Below are 20,103 nucleotides of genomic sequence, written 5' to 3'. Positions count from 1 at the left end.
AAAAATCATATCTTTTTTATATCTTTTTATCATATCTTTTATATCATATCTTTTTTAAAATTTTATCTTTTTCAAAAATTTGATTTTAAAATATCTTATCTAACCTCTTATCTTCTTATCTTTTCAAATTTAATTTTAATATCTTTTTCAACTAACTAATTGACTTTTTGTTTGTTTCTTATCTTTTTCAAAACAACTCAACTACTTCTCCCTCTCTAATTTTCAAAATTATCTCCCCCTTTTTCAAAATTATTCTTAAATTAATTAATTATTTCAATTTTTAATTTTAATTTTATTTCTTATCTTAATTCTCGAAAATTATTAACTCCTTTTCAAAAATTATTTTTGAAATTCTCTCTCTCATCTTCTTCTATTTATTTATTTATTTACTAACACTTCTCTTCACCTCTGTTCATCTCCAATCACTTCCTCTATCCTTACCCTTGTGTTTGGATCCTGCTTTCTTTATTCTTTTCTTCTTCTACTAATAATAAGGATCTTCTTTACTGTGACATAGAGGATTCCTCTTCTTTTCTTGTTCTCTTCTCTTTCATATGAGCAGGAACAAGGAAAAAATATTCTTGTTGAAGCTGATCCTGAACCTGAAAGGACTCTGAAGAGGAAACTAAGAGAAGCTAAATTACAACAATCTAGAGGCAACCTTTCTGAAATTTTTGAACAAGAGAAGGAGATGGCAGCTGAACCCAACAACAATAATGCAAGGAGGATGCTTGGTGATTTTACTAAACCCACGTCCAAGTTTGATGGAAGAAGCATCTCAATTCTTGCCATTGGAGCAAACAATTTTGAGCTGAAACCTCAATTAGTTGCTTTAATGCAACAGAACTGCAAGTTTCATGGACTTCCATCTAAAGATCCTTACCAGTTTTTAACTGAGTTCTTGCAGATTTGTGAGACTGTTAAGACGAATGGAGTAGATCCTGAAGTCTACAGGCTCATGCTTTTCCCTTTTGCTGTAAGAGACAGAGCTAGAACATGGTTGGACTCACAACCTAAAGATAGCCTGAACTCCTGGGATAAGCTGGTCACGGCCTTCTTGGATAAATTCTTTCCTCCTCAAAAGCTGAGCAAGCTTAGAGTGGATGTTCAGACCTTCAAGCAAAAAGATGGTGAATCCCTCTATGAAGCTTGGGAAAGATACAAGCAGAAGACCAAAAAGTGTCCTTCTGACATGTTTTTAGAATGGACCATATTAGATATATTCTATTATGGTCTATCTGAGTTTTCCAAAATGTCATTAGAGCATTCTGCAGGTGGATCCATTCACCTAAAGAAAACACCTGCAGAAGCTCAAGAACTTATTGACATGGTTGCAAATAACCATTTCATGTACACTTCTGAAAGGAATTCCGTGAATAATGGGACGCCTCAGAGGAAAGGAGTTCTTAAAATTGATTCTCTGAATGCCATATTGGCTCAGAATAAAGTGTTGACTCAGCAAGTCAACATGATTTCTCAAAGTCTGAATGGATGGCAAAATGCATCAAACAGTACTAAAGAGGCATCTTCTGAAGAAGAAGCTTATGATCCTGAAAACCCTGCAATGGCAGAGGTAAATTACATGGGTGAACCTTATGGAAACACCTATAATTCATCATGGAGAAACCATCCAAATTTCTCATGGAAGGATCAATAAAAGCCTCAACAAGGCTTTAATAATGGTAGAAGAAACAGGTTTAGCAATAGCAAGCCTTTTCCATCATCTTCTCAGCAACAAATAGAGAATTCTGAGCAGAGCTCCTCTAATTTAGCAAATATAGTCTCTGATCTGTCTAAGGCCACTTTAAGTTTCATGAGTGAAACAAGGTCCTCCATCAGAAATTTGGAGGCACAAGTGGGCCAGCTGAGTAAGAAAGTAACTGAAACACCTCCTAGTACTCTCCCAAGCAATACAGAAGAGAATCCAAAGAGAGAGTGCAATGCCATTGATATAGTCAATATGGCCGAATGCAGAGAGGGAGGAAAGGACAAAAATCCTAGTGAGGAAGACCTCATGGGACGTCCTCTGAGCAAGAAGGAGTCCCTATTGAGGACCTAAAGGAATCTGAGGCTCATATAGAGACCATAGAGATTCTATTAAACCTCCTTCTGCCATTCATGAGCTTTGAAGACTATTCTTCCTCTGAAGAGGATGAAGATGTAACTGGAGAGCAAGTTGCTCAATATTTAGGAGTTATCATGAAGCTGAATGCCAAGTTGTTTGGTAATGAGACTTGGGAAGGTGAACCTCCCTTGCTCATTAGTGAACTAGATACATGGGTTCAGCAAACATTACCTCAAAAGAGACAAGATCCTGGCAAATTCTTAATACCCTGTACCATAGGCACCATGACCTTTAACAAGGCTCTATGTGACCTGGGGTCAAGCATAAATCTTATGTCACTCTCTGTAATGGAGAAACTAGGGATCATTGAGATACAGCCTGCCATATTCTCATTACAAATGGTAGACAAGTCAGTAAGACAAGCTTATGGATTGGTAGAGGACATGTTAGTGAAGGTTGAAGGCCTTTACATCACTGCTGATTTTATAATCTTAGACACTAGGAAGGAGGAGGATGAATGCATAATCCTTGGAAGACCTTTCCTAGCCACAGCAGGAGCTGTGATTGATGTTGACAGAGGAGAGCTAGTCCTTCAATTGAATGGGAACTACCTTGTGTTTAAGACCCAAGGGTGTTCTTCTGTAAACATGGAAAAGAGGCACAGTAAGCTTCTCTCAATATAGAGTCAAACAAAACCCCCATAATCAAACTCTAAGTTTGGTGTTGGGAGGCCACAACCAAACTTTAAGTTTGGTGTTGAGAAGCCCCCCCATTCAAACTCTAAGTTTGGTGTTGGGAGACCCTCATCATGCTCTAAACATCTGTGAGGCTCCATGAGAGCCATTGTCAAGCTAGTGACATTAAAGAAGCGCTTGTTAGGAGGCAAACCAATTTTTATTTATCTAATTTTATTTTTTTTTATTTTACTGTTATTTTATATTTTATTAGGTTCATGATCATGTGGAGTCACGAAAAAAATACAAAAATTAAAAACAGAATCAAAAACAGCAGAAGAAAAATCACATCTTGGAGGAAAGACTTACTGGCATTTAAACGCAGTAAGGAGCATCTGGCTGGCGTTCAATGCCAGAACAGAGCATGGATCCAGCATTGAACGCCAGAAACAAGCAACATCCTGGCGTTTGAACGCCAGGAATATGCCTTTAGGAAAGCTGGCGCTGAACGCCAGGAAGAAGCATGGAACTAGCGTTCAACGCCAGAAACATGCTACAATTGGGCGTTGAATGCCCAAAATGAGCATCACTTCGGCGTTTAAACGCCAAAATTGTATGCTAAGGCATTATACATGCCTAATGGGTGCAGGGATGTAAATCCTTGACACCCCAGGATCTGTGGACCCCACAGGATCACCTTAGGATCTGTGGACCCCACAGGATCTCCACCCACCTCAACTCACCTTCTCTCTTCTTCACCAATCACCTCAATCTCTCTTCCCCATCACCCCTTCACCACTCACATCCATCCATCTCTTCCCCACCCAATCCCACCCATATGGCCGAAACATACACATCTCTCCCTCTCCTCCATATCTTTTTCCATTCTTTCTTCTTTTGCTCGAGGGCGAGCAACATTTTAAGTTTGGTGTGGTAAAAGGATAGCTTTTTATTTTTTTATAACCATTGATGGCACCTAAGGCCAGAGAAACCTCTAGAAAGAGGAAAGGGAAGACAAAAGCTTCCACCTCCGAGTCATAGGAGATGGAGAGATTCATCTAAAGGGTCTATAGCTCAGTGGTAGAACATTTGACTATAAATCAAGAAATCCCTGAGATACCTCAGGGGATAAATTTTCCTCCACATAATTATTGGGAGCAACTAAGGATAGGAGCACCAAAATCACTAGGGATCATGCAACAGAAGCAAGGAAGAAACATAAAGGAGCTCAAAGAGCACCATTGGTCCTTCAAGAAGGCGCCACCCTCACTAAGGTGGACTCATTCCTTGTTCTTATTTTCTCTACTTTTCGGTTTTTATGTTATATGTTTATCTATGTTTTGTGTCTCTACTTCATGATCATTATTAGTTAGTAACTATGTCTTAAAGCTATGAATAATTTCATTAATCCTTTACCTCTCTTAAATGAAAATTTTTCTAATTCAAAAGAACAAGAAGTACATGAATTTCAAATTTATCCTTGAATTTAGTTTAATTATATTGATGTGGTGACAATACTTTTTGTTCTCTGAATGAATGCTTGAACAGTGCATATTTTTGATCTTGTTGTTTATGAATGTTAAAGTTATTGGCTCTTGTAAGAATGATGAATAAGAGAAATGTTATTGATGATCTGAAAAATCATAAAATTGATTCTTGAAGCAAGAAAAAGCAGTGAAAAAGCAAAAGGCTTGCGAAAAAAAAAGTGGCAAAAAAATAGAAAGAAAAAGAAAAAGCAAGCAGAAAAAGCCAATAGCCCTTAAAACCAAAAGGCAAGGGTAAAAAGGATCCAAGGCTTTGAGCATCAATGGATAGAAGGGCCCAAGGAAATAAATCCAGGCCTAAGCGGCTAAATTAAGCTGTCCCTAACCATGTGCTTGTGTCATGAAGGTCCAAGTGAAAAGCTTGAGACTGAGTGGTTAAAGTCGTGATCCAAAGCAAAAAGAATGTGCTTAAGAGCTCTGGACACTTCTAACTGGGGACTCTAGCAAAGCTGAGTCACAATCTGAAAAGGTTCACCCAGTTATGTGTCTGTGGCATTTATGCATTCGGTGGTAATACTGGAAAACAAAATGCTTAGGGCCACGGCCAAGACTCATAAAAGTAGCTGTGTTCAAGAATCAACATACTTAACTAGGAGAATCAATAACACTATCCAAAATTCTATGTTCCTAGAGAAGCCAATCATTCTGAACTTCAAAGGAAAAAGTGAGATGCCAAAACTGTTCAGAAGCAAAAAGCTACAAGTCCCGCTCATCTAATTAGAATTAATATTCATTGATATTTTGAGATTTATAGTATATTCTCTTCTTTTTATCCTAATTGATTTTCAGTTGCCTGGGACAAGCAACAATTTGAGTTTGGTGTTGTGATGAGCGGATAATTTATACGCTTTTTGGCATTGTTTTTAGGTAGTTTTTAGTATGATCTAGTTACTTTTAAAGATGTTTTTATTAGTTTTTATGCTAAATTCACATTTCTGGACTTTACTATGAGTTTGTGTGTTTTTCTGTGATTTCAGGAAATTTCTGGCTGAAATTGAGGGACCTGAGCAAAACTCTGATAGGAGGCTGACAAAAGACTGCTGATGCTGTTGGAATCTGACCTCCCTGCACTCAAAATGGATTTTCTGGAGCTACAGAACTCCAAATGGCGCGCTCTCAACGGCTTTGGAAAGTAGACATCTAGAGCTTTTCATCAATATATAATAATTCATACTTTATTCGTAATTAGATGACGTAAACTGGCGCTCAACGCCAGTTCCATGCTGCATTCTGGAGTCAAACGCTAGAAACACATCACGAACCAGAGTTGAACGCCAAAAACACGTTACAACTTGGCGTTCAACTCCAAAAGAAGTCTCAGCTCATGTAAAGATCAAGCTCATCCCAAACACACACTAAGTGGGCCCCGGAAGTGGATTTATGCATCAATTACTTACTTCTGTAAACCCTAGTAGCTAGTCTAGTATAAATAGGATAGTTTACTATTGTATTAGACATCTTTGATCAGTTTATGCAATCTTAGACATTGGGGGATGGCCATTCGGCCATGCCTGAACCTTCATCACTTATGTATTTTCAACGGTGGAGTTTCTACACACCATAGATTAAGGGTGTGGAGCTCTGCTGTACCTCAAGTTTTAATGCAATTACTACTATTTTCTATTCAATTCGATTTATTCCTGTTCTAAGATACCATTCGTACTTCAACCTGATGGATGTGATGATCCGTGACACTCATCATCATTCATCCTTATGAACGCGTGCTTGACAACCACTTCCGTTCTACAAGCGAGAGCTAGGATGCGTATCTCTTGGATTCCTGATACACGACGCATGGTTGCCCCTCGCCTGACAACCGAGCCTTCCATTCCGTGAGATCAGAGTCTTCGTGGTATAAGCTAGAATTGATGGCGGCATTCATGAGAATCCGAAAAGTCTAAACCTTGTCTATGGTATTCCGAGTAGGATTCTGGGATTGAATGACTGTGACGAGCTTCAAACTCGCGATTGTTGGGCGTGATGACAAACGCAAAAGAATCAATGGATTCTATTCCAACATGATCAAGAACCGACAGATGATTAGCAGTGCCGTGACAGAGCATTTGGACCTTTTTCACTGAGAGGATGGGATGTAGCCATTGACAACGGTGATGCCCTACATACAGCTTGCCATAGAAAGGAGTGACAAAGATTGGATAAAGGCAGTAGGAAAATAGAGATTTGGAAGGAACACAGCACCTCCATACACTTATCTAAAATCCCCACCATTGAATTACATGAATAACTCTATCCTACTTTATTTATTTTCGTTTACTATAATTTCTTACTACAGTTGAATCCGCCTGACTGGGATTTACAAGATGACCATAGCTTGCTTCATACTAACAATCTCTGTGGGATCGACCCTTACTCACGTAAGGTATTACTTGGACGACCCAGTACACTTGCTGGTTAGTTGTGCGGAGTTGTGACAAAGTGTGATTCATGTTTAAGAGCACCAAGTCTTTGGAGCCATTGTTGATGATCACAATTTCGTCCACCAAACATCATCTACCTCAGCCGTGTCCTTAGCTGGGGCGTGCTCTAGCGGGCTTGGCTCCTCAAGATTCCTCCCTTGTAGTGTGGTGCCAAACCTCAAGGTAATGGCGTTGATGCCACCCTTAGGGTTGGGTAATGGTTGAGAGGGGATTCCACTGGAGCTTGAAGGCTGGTTGTTGAAATTATTTAGTGATCCAATCTGTGAGACAAGAGCTTGCAAGGTAGAGTTCAGACCATTTAGAGTAGAAGTAAGGTTGTTTTCCATGGCTTGCTGCCCCCGATCAATAGATTGTAATAACTCATCATTAGAAGATGATGAAGGATAAGTGATCTGAGGGGTCTGCTGAGATGCTTGCGACTGTCTTAAATGAGGTGCTCTGTAGGCCTGATTCTGATTCTGCTGCCTGAAATTGTTATTGTTATTCCACCTCTGGTTTCCATTGTTTTCTCTGCCTCCTCTGTTATGATTGTCCCTCCAACCCTGGTTGGAATTATCTCTCTAACCTTGGTTGGAATTGTCCTGCCATCCATGGTTGTAGCTGCCACCTTGATTGTATCCTTGATTGGGGCGGTCATAGAAGTTATGAGTGGCTGCCACAGTATTGTCTTCCTGTTGGAGCTACGGACATTCATCAGTATAATGACTATAATCAGCACAGATCCTGCATACTCTCTGTGGAACCAACTGTTGGCTTTGCTGTGGTGGAGAAGACTGAACTTGCTGAGCTTGTTGTTGACTCAACTGCATCTACTTCAGTAAGTTGGTCATTTCACATATACTCTGAGTTAGAGCAGTATTCTCTCTGCTAGAGGATACCTCTGCAACAGCTTTTGAGTGGTCTTACTTCTGCCTGTGATTCCTAGTGGATTCAGCTAAGTCGATTATCAATTGCCATGCTTCATCAGTGGTCTTGTATTTTTTCATAGACCCATTGTTAGCACCTTCCAATGTGGTCTTGTATTGAGGCTTCATGCCTTGTGTGAAGTAGCCGAGCAACTCTAACTTCTCAATCATGTGGTGGGGACATGCTTCCAGAAGATTGTTGAAGCACTCCCAATATTCGTGGAGAGTCTCGGATTCGCCTTGAACAATCATGGAAATTTCCTTCCTCAATCTATCAGTAACTTCAGCTGGAAAGAATTTTTCCAAAAATTCCCTTCTAAGCGTGTCCCAGTTAGCAACAGTCACTCTAGGTTGGGCGTAGTACCACTCTCTTGCCTTTCCCTCGAGAGAGAACAGGAAGGCTTTTAACAGAATAGAAGTTTCATCTGCACCATCATGCCTGACAGTAGAACAGGCTACCTAGAAATTCCTAAGGTGCTTGATAGGCTCTTGAGCAGGTAAGCCATGAAACTTAGGCATCAAGTTGAGTAATGCAGTCTTTAGTTCAAAATCTGCAGCCACCGTTGGGTGATGCACTTGATACGGTTGTAGTGTAAAATTAGGGGCTCCAGCCTCCTGGATAATGACTGTCCTAGGTGCTGCCATGTCACCTGCACGTAGATCAACTGAATCAGTAGAAAGGGAGCTTGTTTCTTCCTTAAGTGACGTTTCAGATTCGTCCTCGAAGAGGACTAACCGACACCGAGCTTGCCTTATACGTGAAATAGTTCTTTCAATCTCAGGATCAAATACTGGCAAGCTTGGATCAGGTAGTGAACGCGTCATTCAATGAAAGAAACATGCAGCTCATAGTAGCAAAAATAAAAAGAAAAATGCAAATAAATAAATTCCAATCAATAAATTAGCACACTATTGCAACTCCCCGGCAACGGCGCCAAAAATTGGCTTGGCGGAAATTAGCAGATTAAGAATTAGTAAGAAAAATGGCTTTGCAAGTACAGTTCTTAACCAACAAAAATCCACTTGTCAATTTAGAAAAGAGTTGTCACAAATTTTAGAAATAAAATACCGGGAGTATAAGTCCCAGGTCGTCTCCCAACGAGTTGCGGGAAGATGTGCTATTTTACTAATCAGAGGTTTTTCAAAATGGCTTTTGGTTTGATGAACAGAAAATTAAATTAGAGAATTTATGTAATTTAAATAAAAATCTTGACCGGGAGAAGATTAATCGGAAGTTCTATCCTTGTTGGAATTTTCTCAAAATCAATTAACAATTAGTAGTTGTTTCTACTTAGTTAACCTTCAATGAATGAAGGAAAGTCAAGTTAAAAGTCAACTTCTATTCACAAGTCCTAATCCTCTCCCTTGGGAAGGATTAGAGTTAGTGACTAACAAGTCAACCAACAACGAACCAATTACAATTGAACTCTTGAGTATTCTAACTCAAGGTTCTCCTTTTAATCAACTCCCAATCAAGTTGGGCAACTACTCCATTATCATAAATATATGCTTCACAAAATTAAGAGGGAAAATAAAAAGAGACATGATAAATAATAATCAAAGAGATCAATTAAAAATAAAAATAGTCTTGTATTAATGAACTCTAAAAGTAATCTAATGTCAACTCTGGACAAATTAAGAATATGGAAGAGTAAATGAAAAGTAGGTAAACAAACTAGAATGACCAGTTCCTGAGGTAGACTCTTCTCAATCACCAAAGCCAAAATCTTCAAATCCTAAATTATGAATGTATATAGAAAACCTAGAGGAGGAGTAGAATCAGATCTAAAAACTAAAAATTATGCGGAATGAATGTTCCTCCTTTGTCTCTGCATGTTCCCTGGCTCTAATCAGCGTTTCTGGGCCGAAAACTGGGTTAAAACGCGGCCCAGAATCTATGCCAGCGACTTCTGTAATTCTGCAGATCGCGCACGTCACGCGTTCGCGTCACTCAGCGTTTTCCGTGCCACGCTTGCACGTCGTCCACGCATTCGCGTCAGACGTGCAGCTTCCAATCAACGCGTTCGCGTCAGGCACGCATTCGTGTCGCTGTGAATTTATCCATTTCGCGCGGTCGCGTGAGCCATGCGCCTGCGTCACTTCTGGCTGGTCATCTTCTCAATTTCTTGTTTCCCTTCCATTTTTGCAAGCTTCCTCTCCATTCTCTAAGCCATTCCTGCCCTATGAAGCCTGAAACACTTAACACACAGATCACGACATCGAATGGTATAAAGGAGAATAAGAATATGCAATTAAAAGATCTTTAGGAAGCAAGTTTTCAATCATAGAATCATTTTGGGAAGAAATTGTAAATACATGCAAATCATATGAATAAGTGGGTGAAGACTTAATAAAACCACTCGATTAAACACAATATAAATAATAAAATAATTGTTTATCAGCGCCCATGACGCGTGTGCGTCAATTACAATTTTGGCACTCCACGCGTACGCGTCAAGCACGCGCACGCGTGGATGAGTAAAATCGGCGTAAAAGGTGTTTGGCCAGAGAGTTATGCTGGTGTGGGACTGGAACTTTGCTGGGCGCACAAGCCCCATCACGCGGACGCGTACGCATCGTTTTCCCATCCTGGCCATCCACGCGTACGTGTCCCTGACGTGTACGCGTCACTTGAAATTCGTGCAATCCACGCGTACGCGTGCCTCAGGCGTACGCGTCGCATGCGACGCCAAATGAACCACCTCAACGCCTGATTTCAAATCATCCACCTTCCAAATCCTAATTCTCTCTTGTTCTTTTATCTTTTTCTTCTTCTTTTATTATATTAATTGTTTTTCTGTCTCTCTCTATTTGCATTTCTTCTTTGCTTGAGGACAAGCAAACCTTTAAGTTTTGTGTTGACACTTCACTTATGGCTTTTCTGTCTAGCACCAAAGGGAGAAGAATGATCTTCATGAAGGAATGAGATTACCACCAGCATAACTGAGGTGTTTGAGTTCCTTTCATTTTATTTCTCTTCCATTCTTATTGTGTTATCTTCTATTTTCTATTGGTTTGATTGCTTGCATGATCTTTAATACTTTTAGTAAAAAAAAAATTGTCTCATGTATTGCTCACTAAAACTTGAATTCAAAAGAAAAAGAAGTGATGTATTGCATGAGAAATTGAGTTATATTTAAGAATAGTCTTATTTACTTAAATGTGGTGGTATTATTTGTGATTCTGAATGCATGATATGAACAGTGCATAGTTAAATTTGAATTAAAGGATGTTGATGTACAAGGAATAGGAATTTTGAAAGTTATTATAAATTCTCTGAAATAAGTAAAAGTGTAATCTTTGAAGCAAAAGAAATAGCAAAATAAAAAGAAACTATAGAAGCAAAGTCCAAGGCTTTGAGCATCAATGACTAGGGAGGTCAGACATGATTAAAAGCTCAAAGAGTTGTTTCCCTAGTCATATGCTTGTGGTATGATTGTGTCAAGTAATCCTTGAGACAGAACACTTAGAGTCGAGACCGAGTGCGTTTAACAGAGTATGCCAAAGGCTTTGAGCACCACTGTCTGGGAGTAACTGAAAAAAAAATTAGAACTCAAAGAGAGTCCCCCAGTTAAGTGCTTGTGGTGTTTCTGTGTCAAGTAACCCTTGAGACAAAACATTTAAAGTGACGGTTAGGCTCAAGGTGCAAAGCACCAAAGAAAAATAAATTAAAGAAAATCATGATGTGTTCAAGGATTAAACTGGAGTATAAAGATAAGAGAATTCATAATATGATCTGGATTCTAATGCCGAATGATACTGACATTCCTCTGATTCAAAGGAAAGTGAGATGCCAAAACTGTTCAAGATTACAATGAATAAACCCCATTTTAAGAATAGACTTGAGCTTAATCGAACTCTCATTCTCATGCAAATTCACATCCTTAGCCTATATTAGTTTGGTTGCTTGAGGACAAGCAACAATTCAAGTTTGGTGTTGTGATGCGTGAGCATCTTTCTTGTCTTTTTCTAGTGAATTTGCATTTAATTGATTGAGTTTAATCAAGAATTAATTATCTTTTAGCCACTATGGATGCTACTTTGAGTTTCATGCAATTTTGTGTATTTTAGGTAGCATTTGACTGGATTTGATGGAGAAGAAGCTTGCACAAATGGAAGGAGCTCAATAATTAAAGAAGATGATCAGCGAGGAGTGACGCGTGTGCGTACTTGATGCGTATGCGTGATTTGGAGCTTTCCATGGCGACGTGTACGCGTGAAAAGCGATTTGGTGCAGCGACGCATGCACGTACCTGGCGCATACGCGTGACACGCAGAATAGACCATCGACGCGTACGCGTGACATGCGCCACGTGCAGACAATGCAAAAAATGCTGGGGGCGATATCTGGGCCCCATTTTGGCACTCAAGTAAGGCGCAGCTCTCTGCCAAGTTAGGCGCGGATCTAGTGAAGCCAAGTGGTCCCCACATTACAAGACGTGGATTATTTAATTGATTCTGATTCAAATTTGAATTTGAAAAGAGGAAAAGATATTATCTTAATTTTAGATATTAGATTTTAAATTAATTAGGATTAGTTATAAAAAGGAGAAACTTTTCTTCTTTATGGGGATTTTGGGAAATTCCATTAGGGAATTCTATACCAATTTACATTTGGCATTCCACAGTTTTACCTGAATCCTAGTTTTCTTCTCTGAGTCATGAGCAACTAAACCTTCACTGTTAAGGTTAGGAGCTCTGTCTATTATCTGGATTGATACTACTATTTTTCTATTTTAATTCATGTTTTGATTTATATTTCAATAACTGTTTTCGTTCTTTATTTTATGAATTTGGGTAGAACAGAAGTATGACCCATGTTCTAATTGAGTTCTTGTATAACTTGGAAAAGCTCTTTATTTGAACAACAGCTTGAAAACATATTATCCTGAATTTCTAATTGTTTGTATTTAACGGGATACGTGACATATAATCCCCTTATTTTTGGATAATTAGGATTCTTGTGGCATATAAACTGGAATTTGATCATCACCCTCTAATTGGAATTAATTGACCAAAGAATTGGCAGTTGATGAATTTTAGAGGAGACTAGGAAGGTCTAAGGAATTAGGGTCTAGTCACAAATAGTTAGCCATGAATTAAATCTTGCATGATTAAAATAGTTAATAAGAAAAGTCAATTAGGAAAGTAGATAACTCTGAAGCCTTAACTGTTTTCTCCCATATTTTATTTTCAACTTATTTACTTGCGTGCCTGCCTTTTGATATTTTGAAGTCACTTTTAAAACCTTTTGAATATCTCAAAACCATTTTCTACTTGCCTAACTAAGTAAATCATTTAACCATTGTTGCTTAGTCCATCAATCCTCGTGGGATCGACCCTCACTCACCTGAGGTATTACTTGGTACGACCCAGTGCACTTGCCGGTTAGTTTGTGGGTTATATAAAATCCCGCACCACTCGACCCCAAGGTACATCTCCACGCACTGAAGAGCGGCCTCAGGCCAGGCAAGTTCCAAGAGACGATAGCCATAACAAAACCCAGAACACTAGAAGAATTCTGTGACAAGGCTACCGATCAAATGGAGATAGAGGAGGTCCGAGAAGCCAGAAGAGTGGAGAAGCAAACGCCTAGGCGTGACGAAGAAAAAATCTCCAAAAGGACACGAGACAGAGACCTCAAAAGGTCGTTGATAAACCACTATTTTATGGTTTATCTTGTGCTCAATTGAGTGGATTTTATCAATCTTTCATACACTTATTCATACTAAATGCATGGGTTTACATTCTCCTTCCTGATTTTGTGCTATGATTGAAAACATGCTTCTTTGGCCTTATATTTGTTAATATTAATCCTCTCTTATTACCATTAGATGTCATGATATGTGTGTTAAGTGATTTCAGAGATTACAAGTCAGGAATGGCTTAGAGGATGAAAAGGAAGCATGCAAAGTGGAAGGAATACAAGAAGTTGAAGAAATTGCTAAGCTGTCCAGCCTGACCTCTTCGCACTCAAACGATCATAACTTGAGCTACAGAGGTCCAAATGATGGGGTTTCACTTGCGTTGGGAAGCTAACATTCGGGGCTTCGATTTGATATATAATTTGTCATAGTGGCCGTACAGATAGGTGACACGAACGCGCGCTCCACATGGACGCGTCGCATCTGCGAATCTCACTCCATGCAAACGCGTGGATGACGCCTCTGCATCATTTTGCCGCGACCTGTACGGACCAGATTTAACAATCAGCGATTTTTGAGCTGTTTCTGATCCAGTTTTCAGCCCAGAGAACACAGATTAGAGGCTATAAAGTGGGGGAATGCATCCATTCATAATCATTCAATCATAATTCATAATTTTTAGTTTAGATGTAGTTTTTAGAGAGAGAGGTTCTCTCCTCTCTCTTAGGATTTAGGATTAGGATTCCTCTTAAAGGATTTAGGATTTATTATTATTTCAACTCTTCATCAGGTTCAATATTTCTTTTACTTTATATTTCTCTTCTACTTTGAGATACTTTAATGCTTTTATTTATGTTTGATTTATGTTACCCAATTGGCTTATGAATATTTTCCATGTTAGATTTGACTGCTTTGAATGAATGTTATTTGAGGTATTCCAGATATTTATGATTCTTATTTAGCTTTTTATATTATTGGCTTTACTTGATTAACTGGAAGCTCTTGAGTTATCAACTATTCAGGATTGATTGTTATGTCGGCTGATTAATTGGAATTCCACTAACTCTAGTCTTTCCTTTGGAGTTGGCTAGGACTTGGGAAATCTAACCAATTGGTTCACTTGACTTTCCCTTGCTTACGCAAAGGTTAACTAAGTGGGATTAACTTCCATTCTTATAGGAGTAACTAGGATAGGACTTCCGAATTTTCATATCTTGCCAAGAGTTTATTTTATAGTTAATTATTTATTTTATTTGTCATTTAATTTACTTGTTCCTCACTTTCAAAACCCCAATTTACAAAACCCATAACCAATAATAAGAACATACCTCCCTGTAATTCCTTGAGAAGACGACCCGATGTTTGAATACTCGGTTATCAATTTTAAAAAGGGTTGTTACTTGTGACAACCAAAACGTTTGTAAGAAAGAACTTCTGTTGGTTTAGGAGCTATACTTGCAACGAGTACCAAATTGTAAAGATTCTTAGACCACGCAAAGTTCTTCTCTTTTTGGCATGATTATTACTCATACTGCCTCCCCCTTGCTCTATACCTTTGACTTCATGTCCCTTTCTCTTCTCCCTTTTCAGGATGGCCACCAGGAGGGGTAAAGAGAAAGACTCTACAACGAGCATCGGCTGAAGAACCACAACCCCCGCCCACCTGCACATCTTTGCATGCACCGAGGACGGTGCAATCTTTCAGTGTGAGGAGGTCGATACCAATCTCCACGGGTTAGTTAGTCCCTTCTCAACACCAATTTTTGTTTTTCATTGTTGCATTTGCATGTTTGATTGCATTTCTGTTTTATTTTGTGCATATTTTACCACTTGGTTGAAGTAACATTTTCTTTTTCAAGAAACTTTTTATAGTATTTTACTAATTTGAATTAAAAAAACTTTTTAAAAAAATAAAAAAAACTTGTATGAAGAAATATTATTTTGGAACATGGTTTAAAGTTCGAACACACAAAACCAGTGAGATTTTGAGCCTATTTGATTGGTTGTATTTTATCAACCAATATATTTTATTTTTGTGTGTTATTCTCTCTAAAATTATAATCTTTATCTTGCTTAATTCTATATTTCCATTGTTTGATGTATGCATGTACTTATATGATTGAGGCCTTGTTTCACTAAGCTTACATACCCATATGGCCTTACCCTTCCATTATCCTTTGCAAACTAATTTGAGCCTATTTTACCCATTTGTTCTTTACTTTTGCTCATTACTAACTATAAGCGGAAAACAATAATGTCCTTAATTTGAATCCTTAGTTAGCTTAGACTAGTAAAAGTGCTCATGATTTAAGTGTGGGGAAGTTGGATTTGAAAATATTTGGTTTGAGTAATTGGGTGTTGTATATCTTAGTGAAAATGTGCAAAATAATAGTTGAGCACATATTATTGCATTCAATACTTTAATCATATGCATTGAAAAAAATAAAAGAAAAATAATTAAAAAAAAGAAGAGAAAAATAAAAAGAAAAAAAAGTTAAAAAGAAAAGAAAAAAAAAGCAAATAATAAAAGGGGACAAAATGCCCCCAAAAGTAAGTGTCGGTATCAATGCATATGTACTGAACTCAAATTTAGGATGCATGAATATGTGAAAAACACAGTTAATAGGAAGTTAGATTTTGTATTTTAATGGATTATCTTAATTTAGGTGGTAAGTTTATGTTAATTAAGGATTCAGATTTTAGTCCACTTGGCCAAATACAATCCTACCTTGACCCTAACCCCATTACAACCCTTAAAAGACCTCTTGATTTGTGTATTGGTGCATTAAATTTTTGTTGATTGTTAGATGAAGAGCAAGCTATAGAAAGCAAGATTAGTAGAGAATTGAGAGAATTGACCCTAGACACTTGAGAGCTAGAGTGATATACACTACCAGTAAGGGTTCAGTGCTTAATTCTATGTTCCCTGCTTTCATGAGCTATCTTCTTCTTGCAAGTTATTTGTATTGTATTTTGTGATTTGAATTAGTGAAATCCAGTTCATATTTGTTCTTGAAAGATTTATTTACTTTTTCACCAAGTAGGTAGAAACATCTTTGCATGTAGTTGCATTCATATATATAGGTTGCATTTCATACATTCTATCATTCCTCTTCACTCTTTTAGTTCTCTTGAGCTTAGCATGAGGACATGCTAATGTTTAAGTGTGGGGAGGTTGATAAACCACTATTTTATGGTTTATCTTGTGCTCAATTGAGTGGATTTTATCAATCTTTCATACACTTATTCATACTAAATGCATGGGTTTACATTCTCCTTCCTGATTTTGTGCTATGATTGAAAACATGCTTCTTTGGCCTTATATTTGTTAATATTAATCCTCTCTTATTACCATTAGATGTCATGATATGTGTGTTAAGTGATTTCAGAGATTACAGGTCAGGAATGGCTTAGAGGATGGAAAGGAAGCATGTAAAGTGGAAGGAATACAAGAAGTTGAAGAAATTGCTAAGCTGTCCAGCCTGACCTCTTCGCACTCAAACGGTCATAACTTGAGCTACAGAGGTCCAAATGATGCAATTCTACTTGCGTTGGAAAGCTAACATCCGGGGTTTCGATTTGATATATAATTCGCCATAGTGGCCGTACAGATAGGCAACGCGAATGCGCGCTCCACGCAGATGCATCGCATCTGCGAATCTCACTCCACGCAAACGCGTGGATGACGCCTCCGCGTCATTTTGCCGTGACCTGTACGGACCAGATTTCACAATCAGCGATTTCTGGGCTGTTTCTGACTTTCAGCCCAGAGAACACAGATTATAGGCTATAAAGTAGGGGAATGCATCCATTCATAATCATTCAATCATAATTCATAATTTTTAGTTTAGATGTAGTTTTTAGAGAGAGAGAGGTTCTATCCTCTCTCTTAGGATTTAGGATTAGGATTCCTCTTAAAGAATTCAAGATTTATTATTATTTCAACTCTTCATCAGGTTCAATATTTCTTTTACTTTATATTTCTCTTCTACTTTGAGATACTTTAATGCTTTTATTTATGTTTAATTTATGTTGCCCAATTGGCTTATGAATATTTTTCATGTTAGATTTGACTGCTTTGAATGAATGTTATTTGAGGTATTCCAGATATTTATGATTCTTATTTAGCTTTTTATATTATTGGCTTTAATTGATTAACTGGAAGCTCTTGAGTTATCAACTATTCAAGATTGATTGTTATGTTGGTTGATTAATTGGAATTCCACTAACTCTAGTCTTTCCTTAGGAGTTGGCTAGGACTTGGGAAATCTAACCAATTGGTTCACTTGACTTTCCCTTGCTTACGCAAAGGTTAACTAAGTGAGATTAACTTCCATTCTTATAGGAGTAACTAGGATAGGACTTCCGAATTTTCATATCTTGCCAAGAGTTTATTTTATAGTTAATTATTTATTTTATTTGTCATTTAATTTACTTGTTCCTCACTTTCAAAACCCCAATTTACAAAACCCATAACCAATAATAAGAACATACCTCCCTGTAATTCCTTGAGAAGACGACCCGAGGTTTGGATACTCGGTTATCAATTTTAAAAAGGGTTTGTTACTTGTGACAACCAAAACGTTTGTAAGAAAGGACTTCTGTTGGTTTAGGAGTTATACTTGCAACGAGTACCAAATTGTAAAGATTCTTAGACCACGCAAAGTTCTTCTCTTCAGTCGTTTAAACTTAACCCAAATTTCGACACTTACACCAGATTCAACACAAAGAGGGAAAACGTAATAAAGGAAATCCTCCACGCCAAACTAATCAAGCCCCCTACACGAGCAGGAAATTATCAAGACCAAAGGTTCATGGATAGAAGCAAGCATTGCTCCTTTCACCAGAAATACGGACACACCATGGACGAGTGTGTAGTGGCCAAAGACCTACTGGAGAGACTGGCCCAACAAGGTCTCCTGGACAAGTATATCGAAGGACGACCAAAGAGGCCAATTCTGACCGAGATGAAAATCCAAAAACTTCAACTGAAAAGGACAAAGTAAAATGGGTATCTCCCAACCCACCAAGAGACATCACCAACTACATATCAGGAGGCTATGCGGGTGGAGGTGAAACAACCTCGGCAAGAAAACGAGGTTATCGGGCGATGCTAGCGATCGAAGAAACAACCCACCCCAGATAGGGAAAGGATCCTGACATCACAATAACATTCACTCAATCCGACCTCAAATCGGCGAGCCCTAACCTCAATGATCTAGTGGTAATCTCCATCCAAGTTGGAGAACTATTGGTAAGAAAAACATTATTAGATCCAGGTAGTAGTGCCAATGTCTTATTTTATTCTACTTTCAAGAAAATAAAAATTATCAGAAAAAGCAATATAACCATCACCTGGAGAACTGGTCGGTTTCTCCAGAGAAAGGGTCCCCATTATGGGACATATATGGTTAAAAACGACAATGGGAGAGGAGCCTATGTCAAAATCACTTGATATCCAATATCTGATAGTAGATTGTTATAGCCCTTATAATATCATCATCGGAAGACCTGCTCTGAATGCATTCAAAGCAGTAGTGTCTACTTTACATTTGTTTGTTAAGTTTTCTGTGCATGAAAATAGGATCGCAATGGTACATGCAAATCACCAAGAAGCTCGCCAGTGTTATAACGCTAGCCTAAAGTAACACTCGGCAAAGCAGACACCTCGGCCGCAGGTGCATGTCATTCATAATACTGGCGAGGTCTTGACACTATCCGAACTTGATCCAAGGGAGGATTTCAGGGAGAGACCTCGACCAATGGACAACCTCCAGCAAGTAATATTGACCGAAAATGAGGAGCAGTTCACATACATAGGAGAATGTCTGAAGGGGGAACAACGATCAAAGTTAATTTTAGTACTCTGAAGCAACGCCGATCTATTTACTTGGACACCTGCCGACATGCCCAGAATAGATCCAGAGATCATCTGCCACAAGCTAACTATCGACAAGGCAATCCGACCTGTTACCCAGAAGAAAAGAAACCTCGGGGAAGAGAAAAAGCAAGCAGCACTAGAGGAAACCAAGAAGCTCCTCAACGTGGGTTTCATCAAAGAGATCTGCTTCACCATATGGCTCTTCAATGTGGTAATGGTAAGAGAAAGCTCAGGTAAATGACGCATGTGCGTCGACTTTACAAATGTAAATAAAGCCTGTCCTAAAGATGCTTATCCATTACCTTGCAATGATAAATTAGTAGATAATGCTTCCAGTTTCAATAGCTTAAGTTTTATGGATGCATGCTCTGGTTATAACCATATCTTGATGCATCCAGAAGACCAAAGCAAAATGGCTTTCATTACGGAACATGGAAATTTTTGTTATAAGGTAATGCCCTTTGGTCTAAAGAATGCAGGTGCAACATATCAAAGACTAATGGACAAAGTATTCCAATAACAAATAGGTCGAAATATGGAAATTTATGTTGACAATATGGTAGCGAAAACACCAGCACAAGGTTCACATTGTAACAACCTATTGGAAGTCTTCAACCAAGTCCGAACATACAACATGAGGCTCAATCCAGAAAAATGCACCTTCGGAGTCCAAGGAGGAAAATTTCTTGGCTTCATGCTGACTTCACGAGGAATTAAAGCAAATCCAGAGAAGTGTGATGCAATATTGAACATGGCAAGCCCGAAAACAAAAAAGGAGGTCAAGTAACTTGCAGGAAGGGTCTGCCTTGTCACGTTTCCTACCTACAATAGCAAATCGATCATATCACTTTTTTCAAACAATCTCTAAAAATAAGAAGTTCGCATGGACTAAGGAATGTGAGAAATATTTTGTCGAATTAAAACAGCTCTTAACATCACCCCGAATACTCT

General features: G+C 38.4%; 1 non-coding gene across 1 annotated transcript; it reads right to left on the bottom strand.

Moving 5' to 3' along the window:
* Positions 1-1,090: 1,090 nt before the first annotated feature.
* Positions 1,091-1,194, bottom strand: LOC112792912 (small nucleolar RNA R71). The gene has a single exon (XR_003197630.1). It is a non-coding gene; the product is annotated as a small nucleolar RNA R71 (small nucleolar RNA).
* Between the last annotated feature and the right edge of the window lie 18,909 nt (positions 1,195-20,103).

Source organism: Arachis hypogaea, chromosome 3, assembly GCF_003086295.3.
Source record: "Arachis hypogaea cultivar Tifrunner chromosome 3, arahy.Tifrunner.gnm2.J5K5, whole genome shotgun sequence".
In the NCBI taxonomy this organism is placed as follows: domain Eukaryota; kingdom Viridiplantae; phylum Streptophyta; class Magnoliopsida; order Fabales; family Fabaceae; genus Arachis; species Arachis hypogaea.
The sequence above is the reverse complement of the archived record's forward strand: the minus strand, read 5'-3'. Positions and strand labels throughout refer to the sequence as shown.